The sequence below is a fragment of the Anomaloglossus baeobatrachus genome, chromosome 7, assembly GCF_048569485.1.
Source record: "Anomaloglossus baeobatrachus isolate aAnoBae1 chromosome 7, aAnoBae1.hap1, whole genome shotgun sequence".
Taxonomy (NCBI): Eukaryota; Metazoa; Chordata; class Amphibia; order Anura; family Aromobatidae; genus Anomaloglossus; species Anomaloglossus baeobatrachus.
Window position 1 is genome coordinate 118621897 of NC_134359.1, and position 13517 is coordinate 118635413.

At 44.3% G+C, this 13517-nt stretch overlaps 1 long non-coding RNA gene across 1 annotated transcript; it reads left to right on the plus strand.

Moving 5' to 3' along the window:
* Positions 1–7026: 7026 nt before the first annotated feature.
* On the plus strand, positions 7027–8084 carry LOC142245975 (uncharacterized). Its single transcript, XR_012724832.1, has 3 exons — positions 7027–7258; positions 7357–7807; positions 7936–8084. It is a non-coding gene; the product is annotated as an uncharacterized LOC142245975 (long non-coding RNA).
* Positions 8085–13517: the final 5433 nt, after the last annotated feature.

Genomic DNA, 13517 nt, shown 5'->3' on the forward strand with positions numbered 1-13517 from the left:
TTTTGGATCCATCCCCTGACTGCCCAGAGACTGACACGTGGGGTGTTTTCAACCCTATACCTGGAGCTCCGTGGAAACGATGAAAAATTCACAAGCTATGTCCGGATGGCAGTGAATAATTTTGATGTCCTCCTTGGCCTTGTTGCGGACAACATACGTAAAACGGACACCTACAGCCGGTTCTCTATAACACCCGAGGAGCGTTTGCTGGTTACGCTTAGGTAAGTTTTTTTTTTAAATTGTATCCTCCTGTTAAATTGAGTTTTAACTGTAATGTGTTTGCTATTATTTTTTTATAATTATTGTCTTTCCTTTACAGATTCCTTGCAACTGGAGAGTCCCTTTCGTCCCTTCACTACCAGTTTCGACTAGGAATTTCCACCATCTCGGGAATCATTAGAGACACTTGCCAAGCCTTGTGGGATTGCCTCCATGAGGATTTCATCCCCCAGCCCACCAGGGACAGATGGCTTGCAATTGCCGAACAATACTACAACATTTGTCAGTTTCCAAATTGCCTTGGCTCAGTGGACGGCAAACATATAAGAATTGTGAAACCTGCTGCTTCGGGGTCAGAATACTACAATTATAAAAAGTATTTCTCAATTGTCCTAATGGCAATAACGGATGCGGACTACAAATTTATCTCAGTGGACATTGGCGCATATGGGAGATCCAATGACTCTCAGGTCTTTAAAATGTCCCCAATGGGGCGGCGAATCTATGGGAATACTTTTGATTTCCCTCCTGCAAGACCTCTTCCTGGCACATGTGAGCCCCCAATGCCCTTTGTTTTTGTGGCCGACGAAGCCTTTCAACTCTCCCAACATCTATTAAAGCCATATGCAAGCCGTGGATTGACGCAAACACAAAAAATATATAATTACCGATTATCCAGAGCCAGAAGAATGGTGGAATGCTCCTTTGGGATACTAACCAGCAAATGGCGAGTGTTGTTAACAGCGATTAATTTAAACATTGAAACTGTTGATGAAATAGTGAAAGCATGTGTGGTACTGCACAATTTTGTTTTAACAAAGGAACCTTTGTCCTTGGATGACCAGAGTTTGGAATCCACCTCTTTGACTGACTACACCAGTCCTGGATTTAGGAGTAGTGTTGCCTGTTCAACAATACGTGACAAATATGCTGACTATTTTGTGTCCCCAGAAGGTAGAGTAGATTGGCAAGATCAAATGGTATAAGATTTTTCTTTAGTTTTATAACAAATAAAAATAGTTAAAAATAAATTAAAATATATCTTGTTAACCTTGTTAATTTTAATCTTTGAATCTCTTTAAAAATTTGTAATTTTTACACCGTCAAATTACAACATGTTATGTTTTTGTATTACCTTATTATTAACTTAACTTGCAAAATAATATTCCCCCCCAAAAAAAACAAGAACAAATAAATACTTTTCAACAAAAAACTTTTATTTTTTATTACATACATAAATTATAAATTTGTATATCTTGGGCTTGGGGTGGAGATAGTACTGGAGGGGCTGACAGGTGGGAACACACGCACAGTTGGAGTATTGAGGGTGGAAAGTGGTGTTGGTGGTGGTGGTGGGGAAGTAACAGAAGGTGAAGGTGTGGTTGAGAAACCAAGAGGGAAACCAGGAGATGGGATGGGATTTGGTAAGGATTGAGGGGTGGAGTGGAGGGATTGGGAGACAGAAGAGGTGGCGGGTGAATTAGTGGCTTGAGTTGGGGTCATGATGGGTGTGGAAGGCGAGATGTGGTAGTGGGTAGGAAGTGTAGGGGCAGATGTGGTTGGGAGCTGGTACTGGGCCGCAGGCTGGTACTGGGCTGCAGGCTGGTACTGGGCAGCAGGCTGGTACTGGGCAGCAGGCTGGTACTGGGCAGCAGGGGGAGTAGGGACAATGGCTGGAGGGGGGGCAGGTGCTGGAGGAGGGGTGGGTGGAGGTGGTTGGGAGGAAACCTGCGCCAGAGCCTGCCGTGTGGCTTGCATTACATGCATCTGCTGGTCAGGAGATAGCTTTTCCATGCGCTCTAGTACGGCTTGAAAAAAACAATGATTGGGTGATTTACTTGCATCTAAATGCAGCCTGTCCAGACGCGTGCACAATTCGTGTGTATTTTTTTCCATATTGGCATTTATGAAGCTAAAAGAAGAACGATTTTGTTCGGCTAATAATTTAATGGCGTTCTGGAAGGCTGCATTTAGATGCAAGAACTCGGGCGCATAGCTCTTTTCCTGACCCCTATGACGCTGACGCCCAGAACCCAAAGGTGTTCTACTGAGGGCAGCAGTGTCAGAGGGGTGGGGTAGGGGAAAAGCTATCTCGTCACCAGCAGCTTCAGGTAATGAAGTCTCACCGGAAGCTCCAGCGCAGGTGGATGGGACAGATGTAGATGGAAGGGAAGGTTCAGATGGGTCGGGTCTGTGCCTGTGTTCCCCAGTGGCGGACTGTTCAGGGATCGCTCCTGTCGGGTTCGATGCAGGCTCCCGAGTGCTGCAGACGGTGCTGTTAAAAAGAGGAAAAACAAAACAATAATTACTTTAATTGCTATACATTGGCACTGACTAAAAAAAAAGGCAAAAAAAATCAGACATAAAATATTATACTTTGTACATATTGTGGGGAATATTTACCTTCTGCACACCATAGTTGTCCGGAGGAACGACAAGGCTCTAAAGTAACGGTACTTCGATCTGCGTCCTCCGGATCCACTCGGGGCCTGCATCTCTTGATTCAACTCCTTTTTGAAGCGATCCCTGATAGACCGCCACCGCTTCTGAAGTTTGTCACCTGAAAGTGGAAAGCACAAAGTGGTTAGTATACAACACATTACATCCTGCAGCATAACCTACTGAACTGTGAATACTTACGCTGTTTCTTCTGGCCACGAGAATTGAGCTCCCCCCAACCTTCTACCGCTGCGTGGCATACCTCGTCCCAGAGTCGACGGGTTACGATAGAATCAGCGTGGCGGCGGTCAGCCATGTTCCACAGCGGCTCCCTCTCTCTAACTTCATCGATGAGGAGGTCGATGTTGATAAATCCGGCCTCCTCACCGTCAGAATCGGGAGCACGCTGTGATGCCTGTTCAAAGAAAGAAAAAAGAAATTAAAAAAAAAAAAAATTAGACATAAATTTACACAGACATGAAAAAAAAAAAAAAAAAAAAAAAAAAAATCTTACACTATGACCACCGCCACCTCGACGACGACCCTGGGACGGTCTTGGGGGAGCTCTATCGTGAGCCCTAGAAGTTGAAGCCTTTAGTGAAGAAAAAAAAAAAACATTATTTACTTATGTGTTTGGTGTGCTGTGGTAAACAATTCCTGTATGAAACTTACACTATGACCGCCCGCTCCGTGTATTTCTCCACCCCTTCCGTCCTCTTCTGGCAGCATCTCCTGTGATGTTTCGGCCACCTGTGTAAATGTCGTTTATTTAAAAAAAAATTTATTTTTTTTAAAAAAAAACACCCAAAAAAAAAAAATATACCTCAGTTTGTGAACCGGAGGGCGGGCTACCAGAAGACGACATATCTTTTTTTATTACAGGCCTCGCGCACCAACTGGCTGGCCCAAACGATGACCGCAACACTGCACCTGTAAAAAAAGAAAAAAAAATGTCTAAGTACATGTACGCAGCTCACAACAGTGATCTGTGGACAGTACTGTGGACATTACCTCAGGAACACTCTTTTCTGCCAAAGAAATTCTCACTGGCACTGAAGCAAACGTACCCAGCAACTGGCTGGCCCAAACGATGACCGCAACACTGCACCTGTAAAAAAAGAAAAAAAAATGTCTAAGTACATGTACGCAGCTCACAACAGTGATCTGTGGATAGTACTGTGGACATTACCTCAGCAACACTCTTTTCTGCCAAAGAAATTCTCACTGGCACTGAAGCAAACGTACCCAGCAACTGGCTGGCCCAAACGATGACCGCAACACTGCACCTGTAAAAAAAGAAAAAAAAATGTCTAAGTACATGTACGCAGCTCACAACAGTGATCTGTGGACAGTACTGTGGACATTATCTCAGGAACACTCTTTTCTGCCAAAGAAATTCTCACTGGCACTGAAGCAAACGTACCCAGCAACTGGCTGGCCCAAACGATGACCGCAACACTGCACCTGTAAAAAAAGAAAAAAAAATGTCTAAGTACATGTACGCAGCTCACAACAGTGATCTGTGGACAGTACTGTGGACATTATCTCAGGAACACTCTTTTCTGCCAAAGAAATTCTCACTGGCACTGAAGCAAACGTACCCAGCAACTGGCTGGCCCAAACGATGACCGCAACACTGCACCTGTAAAAAAAGAAAAAAAAATGTCTAAGTACATGTACGCAGCTCACAACAGTGATCTGTGGACAGTACTGTGGACATTACCTCAGCAACACTCTTTTCTGCCAAAGAAATTCTCACTGGCACTGAAGCAAACGTACCCAGCAACTGGCTGGCCCAAACGATGACCGCAACACTGCACCTGTAAAAAAAGAAAAAAAAATGTCTAAGTACATGTACGCAGCTCACAACAGTGATCTGTGGACAGTACTGTGGACATTACCTCAGGAACACTCTTTTCTGCCAAAGAAATTCTCACTGGCACTGAAGCAAACGTACCCAGCAACTGGCTGGCCCAAACGATGACCGCAACACTGCACCTGTAAAAAAAGAAAAGAAAATGTCTAAGTACATGTACGCAGCTCACAACAGTGATCTGTGGACAGTACTGTGGACATTACCTCAGCAACACTCTTTTCTGCCAAAGAAATTCTCACTGGCACTGAAGCAAACGTACCCAGCAACTGGCTGGCCCAAACGATGACCGCAACACTGCACCTGTAAAAAAAGAAAAAAAAATGTCTAAGTACATGTACGCAGCTCACAACAGTGATCTGTGGACAGTACTGTGGACATTACCTCAGGAACACTCTTTTCTGCCAAAGAAATTCTCACTGGCACTGAAGCAAACGTACCCAGCAACTGGCTGGCCCAAACGATGACCGCAACACTGCACCTGTAAAAAAAGAAAAAAAAATGTCTAAGTACATGTACGCAGCTCACAACAGTGATCTGTGGACAGTACTGTGGACATTACCTCAGCAACACTCTTTTCTGCCAAAGAAATTCTCACTGGCACTGAAGCAAACGTACCCAGCAACTGGCTGGCCCAAACGATGACCGCAACACTGCACCTGTAAAAAAAGAAAAAAAAATGTCTAAGTACATGTACGCAGCTCACAACAGTGATCTGTGGACAGTACTGTGGACATTACCTCAGGAACACTCTTTTCTGCCAAAGAAATTCTCACTGGCACTGAAGCAAACGTACCCAGCAACTGGCTGGCCCAAACGATGACCGCAACACTGTACCTGTAAAAAAAGAAAAAAAAATGTCTAAGTACATGTACGCAGCTCACAACAGTTATCTGTGGACAGTACTGTGGACATTACCTCTTCCCTGGAGCACTGGACTGGAGGACAGCAGAAGTTGAAGTCAGGAACGAACGGCAGGAGGTGTGTAGAATGTGCTGGATCCTTTTATAAGTTTTGTGATGATGAAAAAAAAAAATTTGCGCATGCTCTGTTTACCAAACCGGATGCGGTCACCGCATCCGGTTTAAACCGCATTGCGCCGGATCCGGCATGCATAGACAACCATTGTATACAATGCCGCATTGTACCGGATCCGGCAGAATGCGGTTTTTTTAAGGGGCAAAAAAACGTTACATGATACGTTCTATCCGGCCGCCGCATTTAGGCTACTTTCACACATCAGTTTTTTGCCATCAGGTACAATCCGGAAAAAAAAGGATAAAACGGATCCGGTATCGCATCCGGTTTATCCCCATAGACTTGCATTGTAACCGGATTGTACCTGATGGCTTTGCGGTGCATCCGGTTTTTTCCGGATGCGGCAAAATAATTAAATGCGGCGGCCGGATAGAACGTATCATGTAACGTTTTTTGCCCCTTAAAAAAACCGCATTCTGCCGGATCCGGTACAATGCGGCATTGTATACAATGGTTGTCTATGCATGCCGGATCCGGCGCAATGCGGTTTAAACCGGATGCGGTGACCGCATCCGGTTTGGTAAACAGAGCATGCGCAAATTTTTTTTTTTCATCATCACAAAACTTATAAAAGGATCCAGCACATTCTACACACCTCCTGCCGTTCGTTCCTGACTTCAACTTCTGCTGTCCTCCAGTCCAGTGCTCCAGGGAAGAGGTAATGTCCACAGTACTGTCCACAGATAACTGTTGTGAGCTGCGTACATGTACTTAGACATTTTTTTTTCTTTTTTTACAGGTGCAGTGTTGCGGTCATCGTTTGGGCCAGCCAGTTGCTGGGTACGTTTGCTTCAGTGCCAGTGAGAATTTCTTTGGCAGAAAAGAGTGTTCCTGAGGTAATGTCCACAGTACTGTCCACAGATCACTGTTGTGAGCTGCGTACATGTACTTAGACATTTTTTTTTCTTTTTTTACAGGTGCAGTGTTGCGGTCATCGTTTGGGCCAGCCAGTTGCTGGGTACGTTTGCTTCAGTGCCAGTGAGAATTTCTTTGGCAGAAAAGAGTGTTGCTGAGGTAATGTCCACAGTACTGTCCACAGATCACTGTTGTGAGCTGCGTACATGTACTTAGACATTTTTTTTTCTTTTTTTACAGGTGCAGTGTTGCGGTCATTGTTTGGGCCAGCCAGTTGCTGGGTACGTTTGCTTCAGTGCCAGTGAGAATTTCTTTGGCAGAAAAGAGTGTTGCTGAGGTAATGTCCACAGTACTGTCCACAGATCACTGTTGTGAGCTGCGTACATGTACTTAGACATTTTTTTTTCTTTTTTTACAGGTGCAGTGTTGCGGTCATCGTTTGGGCCAGCCAGTTGGTGCGCGAGGCCTGTAATAAAAAAAGATATGTTGTCTTCTGGTAGCCCGCCCTCCGGTTCACAAACTGAGGTATATTTTTTTTTTTTGGGTGTTTTTTTTTAAAAAAAATAAATTTTTTTTTAAATAAACGACATTTACACAGGTGGCCGAAACATCACAGGAGATGCTGCCAGAAGAGGACGGAAGGGGTGGAGAAATACACGGAGCGGGCGGTCATAGTGTAAGTTTCATACAGGAATTGTTTACCACAGCACACCAAACACATAAGTAAATAATGTTTTTTTTTTTTCTTCACTAAAGGCTTCAACTTCTAGGGCTCACGATAGAGCTCCCCCAAGACCGTCCCAGGGTCGTCGTCGAGGTGGCGGTGGTCATAGTGTAAGATTTTTTTTTTTTTTTTTTTTTTTTTTTCATGTCTGTGTAAATTTATGTCTAATTTTTTTTTTTTTTAATTTCTTTTTTCTTTCTTTGAACAGGCATCACAGCGTGCTCCCGATTCTGACGGTGAGGAGGCCGGATTTATCAACATCGACCTCCTCATCGATGAAGTTAGAGAGAGGGAGCCGCTGTGGAACATGGCTGACCGCCGCCACGCTGATTCTATCGTAACCCGTCGACTCTGGGACGAGGTATGCCACGCAGCGGTAGAAGGTTGGGGGGAGCTCAATTCTCGTGGCCAGAAGAAACAGCGTAAGTATTCACAGTTCAGTAGGTTATGCTGCAGGATGTAATGTGTTGTATACTAACCACTTTGTGCTTTCCACTTTCAGGTGACAAACTTCAGAAGCGGTGGCGGTCTATCAGGGATCGCTTCAAAAAGGAGTTGAATCAAGAGATGCAGGCCCCGAGTGGATCCGGAGGACGCAGATCGAAGTACCGTTACTTTAGAGCCTTGTCGTTCCTCCGGACAACTATGGTGTGCAGAAGGTAAATATTCCCCACAATATGTACAAAGTATAATATTTTATGTCTGATTTTTTTTGCCTTTTTTTTTAGTCAGTGCCAATGTATAGCAATTAAAGTAATTATTGTTTTGTTTTTCCTCTTTTTAACAGCACCGTCTGCAGCACTCGGGAGCCTGCATCGAACCCGACAGGAGCGATCCCTGAACAGTCCGCCACTGGGGAACACAGGCACAGACCCGACCCATCTGAACCTTCCCTTCCATCTACATCTGTCCCATCCACCTGCGCTGGAGCTTCCGGTGAGACTTCATTACCTGAAGCTGCTGGTGACGAGATAGCTTTTCCCCTACCCCACCCCTCTGACACTGCTGCCCTCAGTAGAACACCTTTGGGTTCTGGGCGTCAGCGTCATAGGGGTCAGGAAAAGAGCTATGCGCCCGAGTTCTTGCATCTAAATGCAGCCTTCCAGAACGCCATTAAATTATTAGCCGAACAAAATCGTTCTTCTTTTAGCTTCATAAATGCCAATATGGAAAAAAATACACACGAATTGTGCACGCGTCTGGACAGGCTGCATTTAGATGCAAGTAAATCACCCAATCATTGTTTTTTTCAAGCCGTACTAGAGCGCATGGAAAAGCTATCTCCTGACCAGCAGATGCATGTAATGCAAGCCACACGGCAGGCTCTGGCGCAGGTTTCCTCCCAACCACCTCCACCCACCCCTCCTCCAGCACCTGCCCCCCCTCCAGCCATTGTCCCTACTCCCCCTGCTGCCCAGTACCAGCCTGCTGCCCAGTACCAGCCTGCTGCCCAGTACCAGCCTGCAGCCCAGTACCAGCCTGCGGCCCAGTACCAGCTCCCAACCACATCTGCCCCTACACTTCCTACCCACTACCACATCTCGCCTTCCACACCCATCATGACCCCAACTCAAGCCACTAATTCACCCGCCACCTCTTCTGTCTCCCAATCCCTCCACTCCACCCCTCAATCCTTACCAAATCCCATCCCATCTCCTGGTTTCCCTCTTGGTTTCTCAACCACACCTTCACCTTCTGTTACTTCCCCACCACCAACACCACTTTCCACCCTCAATACTCCAACTGTGCGTGTGTTCCCACCTGTCAGCCCCTCCAGTACTATCTCCACCCCAAGCCCAAGATATACAAATTTATAATTTATGTATGTAATAAAAAATAAAAGTTTTTTGTTGAAAAGTATTTATTTGTTCTTGTTTTTTTTGGGGGGGGATATTATTTTGCAAGTTAAGTTAATAATAAGGTAATACAAAAACATAACATGTTGTAATTTGACGGTGTAAAAATTACAAATTTTTAAAGAGATTCAAAGATTAAAATTAACAAGGTTAACAAGATATATTTTAATTTATTTTTAACTATTTTTATTTGTTATAAAACTAAAGAAAAATCTTATACCATTTGATCTTGCCAATCTACTCTACCTTCTGGGGACACAAAATAGTCAGCATATTTGTCACGTATTGTTGAACAGGCAACACTACTCCTAAATCCAGGACTGGTGTAGTCAGTCAAAGAGGTGGCTTCCAAACTCTGGTCATCCAAGGACAAAGGTTCCTTTGTTAAAACAAAATTGTGCAGTACCACACATGCTTTCACTATTTCATCAACAGTTTCAATGTTTAAATTAATCGCTGTTAACAACACTCGCCATTTGCTGGTTAGTATCCCAAAGGAGCATTCCACCATTCTTCTGGCTCTGGATAATCGGTAATTATATATTTTTTGTGTTTGCGTCAATCCACGGCTTGCATATGGCTTTAATAGATGTTGGGAGAGTTGAAAGGCTTCGTCGGCCACAAAAACAAAGGGCATTGGGGGCTCACATGTGCCAGGAAGAGGTCTTGCAGGAGGGAAATCAAAAGTATTCCCATAGATTCGCCGCCCCATTGGGGACATTTTAAAGACCTGAGAGTCATTGGATCTCCCATATGCGCCAATGTCCACTGAGATAAATTTGTAGTCCGCATCCGTTATTGCCATTAGGACAATTGAGAAATACTTTTTATAATTGTAGTATTCTGACCCCGAAGCAGCAGGTTTCACAATTCTTATATGTTTGCCGTCCACTGAGCCAAGGCAATTTGGAAACTGACAAATGTTGTAGTATTGTTCGGCAATTGCAAGCCATCTGTCCCTGGTGGGCTGGGGGATGAAATCCTCATGGAGGCAATCCCACAAGGCTTGGCAAGTGTCTCTAATGATTCCCGAGATGGTGGAAATTCCTAGTCGAAACTGGTAGTGAAGGGACGAAAGGGACTCTCCAGTTGCAAGGAATCTGTAAAGGAAAGACAATAATTATAAAAAAATAATAGCAAACACATTACAGTTAAAACTCAATTTAACAGGAGGATACAATTTAAAAAAAAAACTTACCTAAGCGTAACCAGCAAACGCTCCTCGGGTGTTATAGAGAACCGGCTGTAGGTGTCCGTTTTACGTATGTTGTCCGCAACAAGGCCAAGGAGAACGTCAAAATTAATCACTGCCATCCGGACATAGCTTGTGAATTTTTCATCGTTTCCACGGAGCTCCAGGTATAGGGTTGAAAACACCCCACGTGTCAGTCTCTGGGCAGTCAGGGGATGGATCCAAAAGCGTCGATGTCGCTGACGCCTCAGTCGCTGTCGCTCCTTTTCGCTGACGATGATACCCAAGCGATTTGCCTCAAATATAAAATCTGCAGCGATCTTTGTGTAATTTGCAAGAATAACATCCATGGTTTCTGCTTGTCTCTGTCTTCTTTCTGTAATATATGCTTCAAAATACTGTATATATACTATAGTTTCCCAATAGCCAATCAGAATACGGAACGCGTTAATTGTTTGTTTAGTGTTAAAAAAACGGATCCGTAAAAAAACGGACATAACGGATGCAAAACGGATGCACATCGGACCCACCGGATCCGTTTTATTCCGGATCCGTCCCCAACGGATCCGCTTAAAAATGGATCCGGTGGGTCCGGTTTGCACAACAAAACCGGAAACGTTGGATACGGAAAAAAAAAGGACTGTACCTGAATACAGAAAACTGATGTGTGAAAGTAGCCTTAATTATTTTGCCGCATCCGGAAAAAACCGGATGCACCGCAAAGCCATCAGGTACAATCCGGTTACAATGCAAGTCTATGGGGATAAACCGGATGCGATACCGGATCCGTTTTATCCTTTTTTTTCCGGATTGTACCTGATGGCAAAAAACTGATGTGTGAAAGTAGCCTTACCCAGCAAACAAGAGTATTGCTCGTTCAGCAGGTAATTGCTGCCATGTTTACCTGGGCAATTTTTGGGTACAAGCATTCCCATAAATGCTCGTTCCTGAGTACCGACATGGCAAATACCTGACAAACACTAAACACTCATTTGTTGGGTGCGATAATTTTTAAGCTTGCTTAAAAATCATCATTCTCGACAGCACATCATCCTGTGTAAGATGGAGATGTCCTACTGATAACATGATATTTTATGTGCACAAAACAATCATATTAACAATTGTGCTAAGTGCGGTTCACTTAGCGGAATCATGGTCCTGATCGTGCTGTGTAAATCTGACATTATTCCTTAAGCGGAAATTAAAATAAGTTGTCCTTTATATTGGTGAGCACATATACTACGATTGTGATAAGATGGAGAGCATTTTCTGTGTTCTATCACTAGGATCAATGGACAAGGGATGATATGATGGTAACAAGCTTTGATCTTGTTTTTTTTATCCCTGATGTTACTTGCTGCTTTGACTCTATGATGTCTTCTTTACACACACAAAGAACAAGTCGCTGTTTGGCTGAGGACTCATATGGCGAAAAGATGTCAAGCAGGTCCCAGGAGACTCGGCACCAGAGGTGAGTATAAGGTGTTTATAAGGAGACTACTTCATTTATAAATGCGTTCAAATATTGGACAACCTCTTTAAGCATTCACGTAGATGTTACTTTGAACTGTTCTAGGTGCTGTACCTAAGCATGTTGCAGACCAAGTCCACCCCTTCATGCTCACAAATGATTTGAGGAACCTGAGGAGTGGTGAAAGTGTTGATTAAAGGCCACTTTTAAGCTGGGTTTACACACTGCAACATCTCAAACGACATCGCTGTAACGTCACCGGTTTTGTGACGCAATAGCGATGTTGTTTGCGATGTTGCAGTGTGTGAAACCTATCAGCGACCTGGCCCCTGCTGTGAAGTTGTAATCGTTACAAATCGTTCAGGACCATTCCTAGGTCCTTTGTTTCCCGCTGTGCAGCATGAAGTTTCAGTGTGTGAAGACTTTGCAGCGACTTTGTTAGCAACTTCCCTTTCAAAAGGCTGCTTATCAACGTCTCCAACAACCAGCTAGGTCGCTCTGCAGGTCCGGATCGCTGTTGCATTGTTGGCCAGGTTTGCCTGTTTGACTGCTCACCAGAGACTTAACAGAGACTTAGGGAGGTCGCTATTGCGTCACAAAACCGGTGACGTTACAGCGATGTCCTTTGCGATGTTGCAGTGTGTAAACCCAGCTTAAGAGATAAATCTTTGGCAGATCTGTGGTTGCAGTGAAATTGTGGACAATCAGTGCCAGGTTTGTGGCTGTGTACAAATGGAACAATATTTCCATGATTTCACTGTAACCACAGATCTCCCACAGATTTATCTCTGCGTGTGACAGCGTCTTTAGCCTCAAAACTCCCCAGATGTCAATCTAAGTGAGCATCTGTGGAATATGCTAAGAAAACAAATCCAATCAATGGAAGGCCCACCTTCTTCTTGATGCCAGAAACCATAAGACATTTTTGGCGTTCTTGTGGAGTCCTTGTTTGGAAAGGTCAGAAATTCTTTAATGGTACACACAGAATATAAACACAATTAGGTAGGTAATTTTAAGGTTTTAACCCAAACGAACATTTAGCAGCAATCAGCAAGACTATTCATAAGTGAGATGTCTTGGATTATTAGAACGGGGGTCCTTGGTTTGAATAAAGCATGTGCGTAACCACTCGATTCTATTTTTATGGAACTGAGGGATGTAGCCAACACTCTAAAGGCTCACTCACAACTCTGTATTTTGTGTTCGAGCCTGATCGGACAAAACATTGGATCGCACTAGGACCAATGTTAGCCTACGTGGCCTCTAATATGTCAGTTTTATTCCTCGGATCAAGCCGCTCCAAGGACAAAAAATCTCAGCATGCCCAAGTTTAGTCTGATATTCAGATCGCACTCGGCCATGCAAGTCACTGACTGTGTGGATATCATCGGACTGTGCTCGGATGACTTATGTGCACTGACACAGGGGAGAAGATGAAGTAATTTTGTTCTCCATCTTCTCCTCACAGTGTGATCCAGTTCTTTGGTCCTAGAGAAGTAGATCACACTAATCAGAGTTTGATCGGAGTGTCGTTAGCATAATTGTCCTGATTCTCTTGGATGAGAGAATCTATGGTTGTGTGACCTCCACTAAAGAAGCAGTCATATTTATTGCTGATAACTTGAGGGAACTTGATAAACCACATTATAAGCCAAAAGGGCCTATAGTGTCCCATATAGCTGCTGTGACGCCCTGGACTAGACCGGTAGTCACAGACATAACACCTCACACACCCCTTCCCCTGGACAGTAACATCAGTCAAACAAAAACCCTTGTTGCCTCCCTCCAGGGTCTGATGTCCACACCAGGTGGGGCGGAGCCAGGCAGTTGGCCCCACCCACCGAGGAGTT